The 14,325-nt window shown below is 37.5% G+C and overlaps 1 protein-coding gene across 2 annotated transcripts in view; it reads left to right on the top strand.

Annotated features, from left to right (window-relative positions):
- The window catches only part of LOC120429225 (longitudinals lacking protein, isoforms F/I/K/T-like), a 63,377-nt gene that overhangs the window by 996 nt on the left and 48,056 nt on the right, over positions 1 to 14,325 (top strand). The window lies entirely within an intron of this gene.

Here is a 14,325-nt window from a genome sequence, read left to right as displayed (position 1 = left end):
ATATCAATTAATAATGCTCACTTATTGATTTTTTTTACCGAAATCGGTGAAAAAAATCGCTTAACCCTTCAAGGCCTGATTTTTTAAACATCTTTTTGCAGTGCTGTTAAACGTTCAAATTAACAACGTTTAGCGTTACGGAATCGTTAAACGTTAACATAAACGTGAACGCGAATGGAGCACGTTAAATTAACGTCGTTGACCATTTGGCTCTGCGGGCCAAATTTCAGAAACGATGGCGGGCAGGGAATTTTTTAATAACATTTTTGAAGCTGAAAATGATTTAAATTATTAATCCTTATGCTGAAAGAAACGTTAAGGCAACATTTATTCTAAAAATTGTATTTTAGAAATTTCTTAAATTTTATTTTTGATATTAATACACCCCTAAAAGAGCACTCAGCTACCAAAATCTAAACATAGAAATATGCACCCTCACTGTAAAGGCTTATGAATTGATCTCAGTTGAAAGGTTCACCAAATCTCTGAATTGCAAATGTACTGTTAAATTAAAAAAACACTAATTGAAAAAAAAGAATATTAATACAGTCTAGACTCGATTATCCGAAGACCTCGGAAAAATTTCACTTAGGATAATCGAATTACGATTTTTTTTTTCGTTGTCTTATTTTTGATTGTCGAGTGTGACCCCTAAACTACTCTTAAGTGATTTAGAATTTTTAAATCAAAGATGGCGGCCAATATGGCGGGAACGAAACATTGAAAAAAAAATGCATTTTGTTATTTACTAGGCAAACAACTATTCAAATTTGACTAAAATAGAGTCGTAGAACTAGACTTTGATTTGAAAAACATAAAAAAATTAAAAAATAAGAAAAAAATAAAGATTTTTTTTTGTTAGTGATTCGATTATTCGAGGTCTCATACAAACCTTCGGATAATCAAACTTTGGATAATCGAGGCTTCCGATAATCCAGTACTGTAGTTGCAAAGAATAAAATTGAAAAAACAACTGATTTTGATTTTTTTTATTCCCGATCGGCCATCTTTGTTTTAGAAAAAAAAAAAAAAAACATTCAAATCTTGATCCTGAATGTAGCAATCAAAAAACTGTTTTCTTTGTGTTGTTTGTAGAAGCGTTTTATATATAGTGATTATTTTTCATTTCAATTTACTATTTCTGGACACTGGATTTAGAACCATCATTGACAGTATTGCCCCATTAGTGAAAGACTCCATCTAAGAACTAATGTTACATTATAAAACGTTTGTTTTATTCATTTTGTATCAAAAGAGATATTTAAAAGTTATCAAAGCAAAATTAATAAAACAAATTTTGTTTGAAAACATTTAAACAAAATATTCCAAGGTAAATCAACAACATTGTTTATAAGTCTTAAGGGGTAGAAAATTTCAAAATTTCATACTTCAGAAAATTTACTAAATGCTCTAATAAGATGATTTTCAATCACTTCAGAAAGTTTCATGAAGATAATTCGAGACTGAACTGAGTAAGAGACGATTTAAGTTCACAATTTTGCCATGCGCAAAGCGGACTGTCAAACTTTCTGTTCGGTTTTCTCTAAACACCGAGTTGATTTACGGGTGCCACGATATCTCGAGATGGGATGTATCAAATTGACTGAAATTTGAGGTGAACACTCCCAAGACATATCCCGTGTGCATGACTAAGACCGATTTTTAAATTTTGCTTTAAAAAAAATACAAAAATCAAAAACTGACGATTTTTTAGTATGAAAAACATAAATATTTTTATTGATGTTTAAATTTTGCTTTTTTAAAAAATACGAAAATCGAAAACTGAAGATTTTTTAGTATCGTCCACGTGGTTTGTGGATGGTCCCTTACATTTAATGTATTAATTTAAATTTGAAATTTTGCAGGAGGATCGTAGGTTGTCCACAGAACCCAATTTGATGTTAAGAAGTGTTGGGCGTCATCCATAAAGTATGTCACGCAAAAATCGGACAAAATCAACCCCCCCTCCCCCTATGTCACACTTTGTCACGCAAGGTTGAACCCCCCCTCATAAAGTACGTCACATTTTGCCAGCCCCCCCCTTGTTTTCGATGGAATTTTTTATAGTTTCTATTTCTTTAAACTCTCATAATTTTGGGTTTTTTTTGCCAATTTTAATATTAATAAAAAATAAGTTGTCTTATTATTCATTTTTTAGAATAAACAATGCGATATAAAAAAAACAGTTTTGTATTTTTTTAAAAGTAGAAGACCTGGTTTAATATTCAAATATTAAAAAATCTTGAGAACTTTTTTTCACAGCTTTGTATCTAATAACTTCAAACCATCTATACCAGTTTTCTCATGAACACCCTGCTTTTAAAGCATTTATTTTTATCGAGCAAGAATTTGCAAAATATTAAAGTTCCAACTGAACAAAAAAAAAATATGTCGCTATATAATCAATTCTAATGCGATACTTCTAAATAATAGTAAATAAATAATAGTAAGCAAACAATTTTAGAAAAGAGGATTTTTATCATTTTTCTCATTTCGAATTAATATTATGCAATCATAAAAAAAACATGGCGTGACGTCACAGTCTCGCAAACCCCCCCTCCCCCTTCGTCACATCTTGTCACACCTACGGTGACCCCCCCTCCCCCCCTAAGAGCGTACGTACTTTATGGATGACGCCTTGGATACTTTGCTGGTATTGATTTTAGTTAAAATTTGTTTAAATTATTTTCAACATTATATTGTTTGAAAATAATTAAAACAAATCTATATATATAACAAATTTCGACGGTTTTATTCGAACGCGAATCAGTTCAATACGGAGCGTCGGATCGAGGTGCTTGGGTTCGTATAAGCCCAAGGAAGGTTCTTACGCTAACTAACTCGATAATAAGCTATCCCTTAATGCCAACATACTCAAAATTCTAATTAATGTTTGGATATTAATTTGACGGGCATTTGATGAAAAACCTATCAAAGTCACCCCGGGCTATTAAAGTCACTTCAGTTTACGGTACGTAAAATCATATTTTGATCACAGGAGGCTGAATAGGCAAAAAATCAAAAAACGTCAACAAACGAAAAAAGGCAAAACAAAGTTTGTCGGGTAAGGCTTGTTGACACTAAAATCAATACCAGCAAAGTATCCAACACTTCTTAACATCACATTGGATTCTGTGGACATCCTATCCTCCTGCAAAATTTCAAATTCAAATTTAAATTAATACATTAAATGTAAGGGACCATCCACAAACCACGTGGACACTTTGATGAAAATTTGGGAACAGAATTTTGCGGGTGCTTAAGGATCGAGTAAATCTACTGAAGGAAAACGTTACTTAATCTACCCTTAGGTAGTTGGTGCCTTCCTCACATTTAGAGAGTAATGCTATCCAAAATAGATACAAAAGGACGGACCTTTCAGTGTTCTATCAACTTGATTCATACCATCAGATTGGGTAGTAAGATCTTCATAATTCAGGGCTCTTATGTGCTTATAACTTTTGATAAGGTTGTCAGATTTGCAATCTATTGAACTCGTTAGAAAGGTCTTTCGATTACCTATCCAACGACAAGTCGCATGATAGATCCAGACAACGTTTTCATCGAAATATATGAGATCCGGCCTCTAAAAGGTTCATAAATAACACTTAAATGCTTATAACTTTTGATAGGGTTGTCAGATCTTCAATGTCTTGAACGCGTTGGAAAGGTCTTTTGATTACCTATCCAACGATAGATCGCATGATAGATCCGGACAACGTTTTCATCAAAATATCTGAGATCCGACCTCTTAAAAGTTCATATTAACACTTAAGTGCTTATAACTTTTGATAGGGTTGTCAGATCTGCAATCTATTGAACTCGTTGGAAAGGTCTTTCGATTACCTATCCAACGACAAGTCGCATGAGAGATCCGGACAACGTTTTCATCAAAATATCTGAGGTCCGGCGTCCAAAAAATGCATAAATAACACTTAAGTGCTTATAACTTTTGATAGGGTTGTCAGATCTTCAATGTCTTGGACGCGTTGGAAAGGTCTTTTAAAATCTATAGCATGACGGGAACGTGCCTACCTTACTGAGGAAAGGCTATAAAATCACTCAGAAAACGAACTTCTTAGTTTTACCTCATAGACCCACCTTCATGTATACATATCGACTCAGAATCAAATTCTGAGCAAATGTCTGTGTGTGTGGTGTGATGTTGATCAAAAAAAATTGCACTGGATTATCTCGGCACTGGCTGAACCGATTTGGACCGTTTTGGTCTCATTCGATCCGTCTTGGAGTCCTATAAGTCGCTATTGAAAATTGTGATGTTTGGTTAAGTACTTCAAAAGTTATGCAAATAAAACGATTTTAACTATAGTCCGGAAGATTGTAAAATGGGTGGTTTTTGTAAGATAATCCGTCATTATATACTTTTTTAAAAAGGTATATAAGACTTATCTAACGAGTCCAAAATATTGAAGATCTGACAACCCTATCAAAAGTTATTAGCCCTTAAGTTTTTTTATGCACTTTTTGGAGGCCGGATCTCAGATATTTCGATGAAAATAATGCCCGGGTCTATCATGCAACCCGTCGTTAGTTTGATAATTAAAAGACATTTCAAATGAGCGTAAAACATCGAAGATCTGATCACCTTATTGACAGTTATGAGTAATTTTAGAGTTTGTTGTACTCTTTCTAGAGCCCGAAACTCAGATATTTCTTTGAAAATGATGTCCGGTTCCATCATGCGACCCGTCGTTAAAAAGATAATTGAAAGACCATTCAAATGAGTCTAAAACATCGAAAAACTGACAACCCTATCAAAAGTTTTTAGCACTTAAGGTGAAGCCATTGATCACTTTCGAAGAAAATTGATCATCACTCTAAAATTCTCTGTATTGAATTCAATTTAACGAATTTCTGCACCAAAATGAATCAGCATGTGCCGGCTGTTGCCTTCTCGAAGCCACTGAAAGAATTTTTGGTCTAAATCAAATGTGTTTCAAAATTTATATAATTTTGTGGTACAATCATTGACGTCCTAGTTGGCAATCATTGATTACTGACGATTTCCATAACTTTGAAAGGAATGGGATAATCGTTACCAAAAGGAATCAGTATGTGTAGGGCACTATTCTAAACAACTTGTAGAAGGAATTTTGTCAAAATATCGATAGCGACGCAAAATTTATATCTTTGAACGAAAAATCATGGCAATGATGGTAATGGTTAAGTGTTAATTATACACTTTTTGAAAAAAAAAAAACGGATATCAGATATTTTGATAAAAATGATGTCCTGATCAATCATGTGACACATCCTTGGATGCGTAATCTTATGAAATCAACAATCTAATAGCTCTATCGATAGTTATGATTATATGAAATTATATGTAGAGATGATTTGTATAGGTTGGACAATTTTTATTATACCCAAAAAAAAAAACTATATTAATGTGAGGAAGGCAACGTTGTCGGAACGCGGAAGACAAGTGACGACGGAGCCGACGTCGGAAATGGCAACGAGGAACAGCTCCTCAACAACAAGTTTAGCCCGCTGGTGGAGAACAACAATGGTAACCAAGCCGGGATAGGTAGCGTCCCACCGGTTCTAGTGTCGAGTCCGAAACCGCCCGATCGCCCTCGACCCGCAGGAAGTAGTCAAGGTGGCTTCCGAGACGGTGGAGCCACGGAGGAGAAAGCTGGGGAGGTGCTCTACAGTTCGGCTGAGCTGTGGGGCATTTTCTCCGAGTACATCGGCAAGTTCAAGACCTGCAAGACCCGCTTGGACCAAGTAACCCTCGTCAGTTGAATGATCTCGAAGTACGGAGTAGGGGAAATTCTCGTATGTTTGGCAGGTTAAGCACTCGCTCCTAATTCCGTCCAAATTGCAAATTTTCACTATTTAAACAACTAATTTTGCAAAACTTTTGATAGAAACTTGCTTGCTCACATCTTGTTGAACTATTTATCACTCGATTTCAGTTGAAAATGCTTTTAATGATGCTGTTCCCCTATGAGGAGTTATTTTTGTTATTATTATATATTACATTTTAAACTGATCCTCGGTCCCAACCTAGTCGCAGTACCTAAAAGGACCTAATAAAAATAAGCTATGAAAAAAAAATTATTCAATCAAATTAAAATAACAATACAAAAATTATTCATTTACAAGCCAATTCAAAAAAAATATTTTCATAGATTTAGTTCTTTAAAATCAAATTTATATTTAATTGTAGCATTTTGATCAATTTAAACTCAGTGTTGTTCCGGTATTCAAATCATTTATTAAAAATAATGAAATATAAAAAAAAACAAAAACGGATTGATTTGTGATTCGTTTAGTTGTCAGATAAATAATAATATTTTTTTTTTTTGCTAAACATTTAACGCACATTCAATTTGTCTAATAATCTTTCAAATATAATCTAAATTTAATCTTTCGCTGCTTTGCTCAATAAAAAATAAACTGGAAAATAAAAAAAAAATGAGAAAGGTATTTCTATCTTATTTTACAATTAAAAACTTATTTTTTAATAAATTTAACATTATTTTGATTCTTTAGCCTAATAAAAATATCTGTGAATGTTTTTTTTTTTCAAAAAATCCGAAATATTGTACTTTGAGATCATAATTTGAAAATGAGATTTCCAAAAATACATTTAAAACTCATTGGGAAAAGTAGCCAGCCAAATTTCAAGCTTAAAAATAGACCAATCAAAATATGTTTGCAAAGCATTTGAAAAGTTAAAATTTAAAAGTGTCGTACTGAGTAACAATATTATTTGCAAAGGAAATTGTATTGGATGGAATTTATATGAAATGAACTATGTTTTAGTTGGTTATGGAAGTATATTTGGTCACAATTTTGTAAATTGGAAAACAATAAATTGCATTTCCAAATAGATTGTGAAAATTAAACTTTCAATTTATTCGTATTCTGCGATTTTTTAGTAATTCTCATTGATATTTCACATGCGGCCCGCGATTATGGCGCAAATTACCAAAATGGCCCGCGAGGTTCAACTCGACGTCGTCGTGCTATCATGTCGCACCCGCCATTTTGACGTTCCGAGAAAAACGCGTTTTACTGTTTGACCTTGAATATACAAAAACGAAAGCATGCAATGTAAACAATAACAAACACGTTTTGTTTGGCTGACCATTCTGTGCATTGTCCCGAAGTTTGGTTGAAGTTGGTTGCTGGAGTCCCGAGTTATAATTAGAAATGTTTGCGGTAGTCTAACTTGTACGTGCGTCAAACGCATCCTGACCGGAAATCCCTTTGGCCAATTGTCGCACTTACATCAATTTTCAGGGAGTGACAAGATAGCACTACAAGATTGAAACTACTTTCATATGAAAAGTGACAAAAAATTTCGGAGCTTTTTTGGTTTTCATTGAATATCTTAGGATTGAAATCGAATTTTGGGGATCAGTGAAGGTCAAAAGATGTGGCATTGTGAGCTGCACAAAATGGCGTTCTTAACTCAATTTGGCCCAAAATGCACGTACGACAAGTTAGCACGACGGCGACGAACTGGCCTTATACTGAAAGTAAGTGCTCTCAATATTAGTGTCCATGTGATTTATGGCTCGGTCAGCGAGGAAAATGGGTTTTTTTTAAAATTCTCAAAAGGACGCACTGGTCTTCTAGTTATTTTTTCCCACTGTTGGCCTCCACTACGCTGTGCATAAGGATACCGGCCCCAGAAAGGATATTCGAGGGCAAAAGCTGTCCTGCACATTTGTCCTTTTTCCCGCATTTATCTTTCCCACTGCTGTCCGTTCGAATTTCCTCCCCAAACATCTGGCGTTGGAACACAACACCGAGCACAACTACGCATTTTTGGGGGAAAAGTATGAGGGAAACACACAAAAGGGCGTCACAGTATTTGTTAATCTGTACAGTTGGCGCAAAACGTGTACGGGATGCATGGAGCAGCAGCAGCCAAAATGTGCTTTTTCGAAGGGTAGGGTCGCATAGCGTTGGGCAACACTTCGGTGTGTTTACCGGCTGACGTGCGTGCATTCGTCGAACCCCCGATGAAAGCGTTTCATTCGTTGCTGCGCATGTTCGATCCTCGCCAGAGTCGTCGGGGTCGGGTCGCCCCCTTCGCTTTCGGTTGGCCCATCTGTTGTTGTTGTACCCCATGAAAATAGGAGTGTAAGCACACGCTTTCTTTCTTTCCCCCTAACTGCGGCTGCTGCCAAATGTTTTGTCCTAAGCTCGAGGAGCATATTGTAACTTGGCAAGAGAGTGAGTGAGTGTGATATTGCAAATGGCGGAATGGAACCAAACTTGATGGCATTGCTGGCTGGCTGGATGCAAGTACACTCTAGACTAAATTTTCAAAACATTTTAATCTAGAACTCAATCCTTGGGTCGTTATTTTTTGGGGTGATGTTGTTGGATGGGTAGAGTAGTACAGACACAGACGCACAGCTCAATATGTGCGCTGGTGTGGTACGTCCCGGATTTAGCACTACACACAACTTTATGATCCAAGAGGGGTTGGTTAGTTGCAAACGGGCATTTATCGGCTTTTTATAGGGTGATTCAGTTGTTGCAACCTACGCCAAGACAAGTTTTTGTGCATCCTTTTTTTTGCAAAAAATAATAACAAGCAGCTGCAAATAGCTTGTCCGCATGTTACGTGTAGTGATATAAATAAGGCTTATAAATTAACAATGACCGCTATGGATTTCCTTCTTAAAGTGCTGGTTTAGGGCACTGAAATGGTAAAGAATTACAAGCTTAACCAACAACTCCGGCTGGGTCCTAAAATAGGCTTAAATTGCTGATATTATTGTTCACAACGATTGAGCTTATTTTTCTAAGTCTTGTAAATATTTTTTTTGCTTTAAAATTAAAAAAAAACTTATCAGAAATATCGTGTTTTTTTACAGTTCTACATATAAATTAGCCGGGACCGTGGTGTAGGGGTAAGCGTGATTACCTCTCACCCAGTCGGCCTGGGTTTGATCCCAGACGGTCCCGGTGGCATTTTTCGAGACGAGATTTGTCTGATCACGCCTTCCGTCGGACGGGAAGTAAATGTTGGCCCCGGACTAACCTAAAAAGGTTAGGTCGTTAGCTCAGTCCAGGTGTAGGAGTCGTCTCCCTGGGTCCTGTCTCGGTGGAGTCGCTGGTAGGCAGTTGGACTCACAATCCAAAGGTCGTCAGTTCGAATCCCGGGGTGGATGGAAGCTAAGGTGTAAAAAGAGGTTTGCAATTGCCTCAACAATCAAGCCTTCGAACACCTAGTTCGTGTAGGAATCTCGCAATCGAGAACGCCAAGGCAATGCTGTAGAGTGAATAATTTGATTTGATTTTTTTTGACATATAAATTAATCCCAGCTGTGGCTGAATGGTTACGGTGTTCGCTTTGTAAGCGAATGGTTCTGGGTTCGATTCCCATCTGCTCCTATCGAGAATGTTAAGGACATAGAAATATTTTCAATGCTGAATATGAATGAAAAATCAAGGTACCTAGAGGCGGGGTTCGAACCCCCGTCCTTTGGATTGGTAAGCAAAAATGCTAACCACTAGGCCATGGCGACTTGGTGAGCCTAGACTGGAATTAGGAATACCGTTACAACGAACCCGCAACGCCTTTCGAGGTGTATCCTAGGGATCTACCTCTCCTGCTAACATTGAGTCCAAAACCTCCCTACAAACATCTATACCACACGTAGGGTTCTTTGCGCACTTTAAATAGGTGTTTACTAACGATCCTTCCCATCCCTGAGGATAGCTTGGACCCTGCCAGAACCCCCTTATGCCCTGGGTAGTATTACACACTCATCAAAAGATGAAGACATTGTATCTCCCGTGTTGGATTATTGTTCCGGATCCGGATGAGGGTCTAATACAACCACACCAACAGCCCCTACACAATCCCCCTTCCCTTCCCACGCCTTGTCTTTAACATCAATCCCTTCCCTACTAACCCCGAGTAGGCCGCGGGTAATCGGCTCCCCTTCCACTAACATTTACACACAAGATCCTCTGTAATTATCAAGTCAAATGTAATTACAAAAGCCGACTCGGTCCTAACCAGGTCCCGGTACCGAAAAGGACCTAATAAAAATAATTTTATGAAAAAAAAAAACCACACCAACAGTGAGATAAGCGTTGTGCAGCCTTCCGGTGGTGAGGCATCCTCCAAATGCTGTACATATAAATTAACATAGAGCTTTAGGACTCTATTAGGTTTCATCACGAGACCACAAATGACCCGGGGTCGTTAAAGTAGATTGTTTTTTTTTAAGGTTTCACCTATATGAGGAAAGGCTTTAAATTTCACATATACATAACGACTCAGAATCAAATTCGGAGCAAATGTCTATGTGGGTGGTTGGATGTTGATCAAAATAATTGCACTCGATTATCTCGGGACTTGTAAAAAAGTAAAAGAAGTTTAGTAAAGTACTTCAAAAGTTATGCTGAAAAACAATTCTGAAGATTGCAAAAAGGGTGGTTTTTGTAAGAAAATGTCATGCTATACATTTTTCGAAAGGTATTTGAAAGACCTTTCAATTGAGCCTAAAACATTGAAGATCTGACAACCCTATCAAATGTTATGAGCACTTGAGTTTTATTTATGCACTTTTTTGAGGCTGTGTAATGTATTCACTTTATAATTTTATATTCACTTTGGAATCCCGCGGCGGACGCCAAAAATTCTAAGTGTTAATAATGTATTCAGTGCCCTCTCTCCGTGCCACACTTAGGAAACCCGAGAAGCGGAGTCTTGTCGCAAAAAGAACGATATACGCCTGTGGATCCGTTGACGAAACCGCAAGGTTTAAGAGGGCCACATTATAAGGTGTTACGTCGACTTCGTTGTTTTTATGAATGTGAGGAAGGCACCAAGTACCTTAAGGTGGATAAAGTATCGTTTTTAGGTTAGTAATTTGACAGAGTGCCTGCACTGTTTGCATTTATTGCACGTGCGTCTCAGCGAAAATGTGTGTGCGTGTGCGCTCGTGCCGTCACTCTGTAAAACCTAATTAGGTTTTGTACCGTGACGTCATTTAACAGAGAAAGCAGCAACAAAGCGCAAACATTACCCACATTTTAGCGAGCTGTCAAAATCCTAACCTCTAAACCGAATCGGCGAGAAATAAAATGATAATTTTGTTCTAAGGGAGCGTTCTTTTATTACGTAACGCAAAAAATCATCTTTTAAGACCGGCCCGTGGCTTAATGGCTACGACCCCCGCCTCATAAGCGGAAGGTTCCGGGTTCGATTCCCGACCGGTCTCCTTGAAATTATTCGACTATAATTGAACTTTGAATATGAACAAAAAAAAACGCATGGGGTCAGGTGGGATTCGAACTAACACCTTTGGATTGGTAGTCAGATGCTCTAGGCACTCGGCCATTAGGGGTTGTCACCCCTTGAGTGAATAAATCAGTAGTGGTGAAATAATGTCACAAGGTCATTTACTATATGATACAACAATCCCTTTCCCAACGATTCCCCTACACACACTACACACCATATTCTATAAATAACTCGAAGTGGTTGGTACGGTATGTCCTCACTTCTTCTTCCCCTGATGATTCCATGAAATGTGGGTTCCGTTCATAGAAACTGTCTCTTGCAGTTAATGCAACGCAGTAGGCCGGGCCGCTTTAGTGAGTGTAATACATTTCGGGGGTTCTCTAAAGTACTGCAATCATTAATAATGACAAGAAAGAACTTGAGGCGTAATCTAACCATAAGTTCTTTCCGTAACACGGCCTCCGATCCCCCCCCCCCCCCTTCAACTGCGTTACGTAATAAAAAACGCTCCCAAAATCAAACCAAACCTGCAACAGGCCCAACAAAAAAAAAAAAACTGGTGAGCAAATTGGTCTTGCACAGCTAGATCAATAATCTTTGATCAAACCGGGTTAGCAAGGTCTGGTGGTGTAGTGTTAGTGAATCACGCCTTTTGTCGGATGGAGAAGTAAAATTTGGTCCCTGCCTAAACCTAGAGGTTAGGTGGTTAGCTCATTCCAGGTCATCTCCCTGGGTCCTGTCTCGGTAAGTTAGACTCACAATCCAAGGGTTGCCAGTTCGAATCCCGGGGTGGATGGGAGCTTGGGTGTAAAAAGAGGTTTGCAATTGCCTCGCCGTTTCAAGCTTCGGATACCTGATTTTGAAAATTGTTTTTATTAATCAAACCATCAATAAAGCAGTAGTGCAAAGTGATTCAACCAAACACACAGTCTTGGTCGTAACATAAGTTTTACTCAACATTGTGTTTACAGAAAAGATAAAAAGATCAGGTATTCTGACTAAAATTCATATTTCTTTCTTCTCACAGCTACCTTTAAAATTAAAATTAGCTAACATGTCGCACGTAAATTGAGTTAGGGAGGCTATTTTTTGCAGCTCACAATGCCTCACCTTTTAGCCATCTCAGATCCCAAAAAATCGAAAATAAACTCCGTGCATTTTTGTCACTTTTCATATCAAAGCAGTTTCAATCTTGTCGTGCTATCTTGACACACCATGAAAATTGATGTAAGTAGGTATTAAGTAGGCAAAGGTATTTCAGGTCAGATCGCTTTTTACACAAGTGTGAGCTCGACTACCGTAAACATTTGTAATTATAACTCGGGATTCCAGCAACTAAATTCAATAAAACTTCAGGACAATGCACAGAATGGTCAATCAAACAAAACGTGTTTGTTATTATTTACATTGCGTGCTCTCGTTTTTGTTTATTCAAGGTCAAACATTGAAACGCGCTTTTCTCGGAACGTCAAAGAGCGACGTGCGAAAATTTAGCACAACAGCGTCGATATAAAATCTTTACTGCAAGAGAAGGACTTTGAACGTAGCAGATCTTTTGTTTCACCACGACCTGATTATAATTTTACTATCTTTACGCGTAAACCGTACATAAGAAAGCCACATAAAGTTCGTGTAATAAATATTTGTTCAAACTGATCTATCAAATAGTCTGAGCACGATAAATTGTTTTAAATGGGTTTTCATAAAATTTTCCATTACAAATATTGCAAATGCTACGTTTGGGGGCATTTGTGTTGGAGAGGTGCAATTTCAGGAGCAATTTTAATGCATTTGGGTACTTGATGTTCAAGTCCGTGTTAGGAAAGCGCACGTTTGGCCTGAAATTTTCATGAATTAAGATATTATGGAAGCATTGATGAAATATTTAAATTAAACAAGCCTTACCCGACAAACTTCGTTCTGCCTTTTTCGTTTGTTGACGTTTTTAACTTTTTTTGCTTATTCAGCGTCCTGTGATCAAAATTTGATTTTACGTAATTTTTCCCATACAATCTGCAGATTTTCCGGAATCGGTTCCAGAGTGGCCAAAGTTGTTACTTTTTGGCGTATGAACCTTCCTTGGACTTATACGAACCCAACGCAACAAAGTGCACCTCGATCCGACATTCCGTGTTGAATTGATTCGCGTTCGAACAAAACCATCGAAATTTTTTATATAGGTATATAGAGTACCGCTATTGAAAGTTTGATAGGACATTGCTGATAAATTTCGAATTGAATAGTACTTTTTTTTTTGCTACAACCGAAAAAATTTAGGTATAGGAGAACAGCATCTAACTCCACCGTGCCTCTAATGTTGCCATATCAGCACTTTGACGTTCAATTGCAGCTAATAAAAAGCGTTTTGAACTATAACCGATTTATCAATAACCCAATAGAAAGCAATCTACCAATATTTTCACAAAATAATTTGTTTAAATAGTGAAAATCAGCAAATTAGATAGAGTTATGAGCGAGTGCTTAAGCCTGCCAAACATACGAGAATCGTTGCCAAAAAGCTCTTCGAACCATAGCGACATTTTTTTATCAGTGATGTGGAGACCTGATTTCAAAAAGAAGTCATACAAAATGAAGATAACAGTGCGTCATGTTTGGTTCTATTTACAAATCTTTAACAAAGTTTAATCTGCTGGGCCTAGTTCTTCACTCCGATTTACAACTGTTAAAATCCCCACCATCGCAACTCTTCAAGTATTCACATTCAAGTTTCCACATGGAACAGCGTTTCGCACACGTCCCACACACGTGACGTATTTCAAATTCTACTGTAACATGATAATTCGTCGTCCAGCCTAGCCAACTGGCGGGTGGTGGCGGCGGCACGGTGCGGTATAACATTTTCTACGACCGACACCACCCCTTCGAGAGAGTGTGGCCACGCACCAACACACGAAAAGATGGTGGTTCTACTGTACTCTGCACACCACCAAAAGAAAGCGTTTTTGATGGCAGTGATGGCACATAACACAAAATAATAATAAAAAAAACGGAAAGTGCAAAACTGTAGGTCGTAGCAGGCGTATAAAGTATTCGGTCAAGTGTTCTTTGGGCTGCGC

The sequence above is a fragment of the Culex pipiens genome, unplaced genomic scaffold, assembly GCF_016801865.2.
Source record: "Culex pipiens pallens isolate TS unplaced genomic scaffold, TS_CPP_V2 Cpp_Un0003, whole genome shotgun sequence".
Lineage (NCBI taxonomy): Eukaryota > Metazoa > Arthropoda > Insecta > Diptera > Culicidae > Culex > Culex pipiens.
The sequence above is the reverse complement of the archived record's forward strand: the minus strand, read 5'-3'. Positions and strand labels throughout refer to the sequence as shown.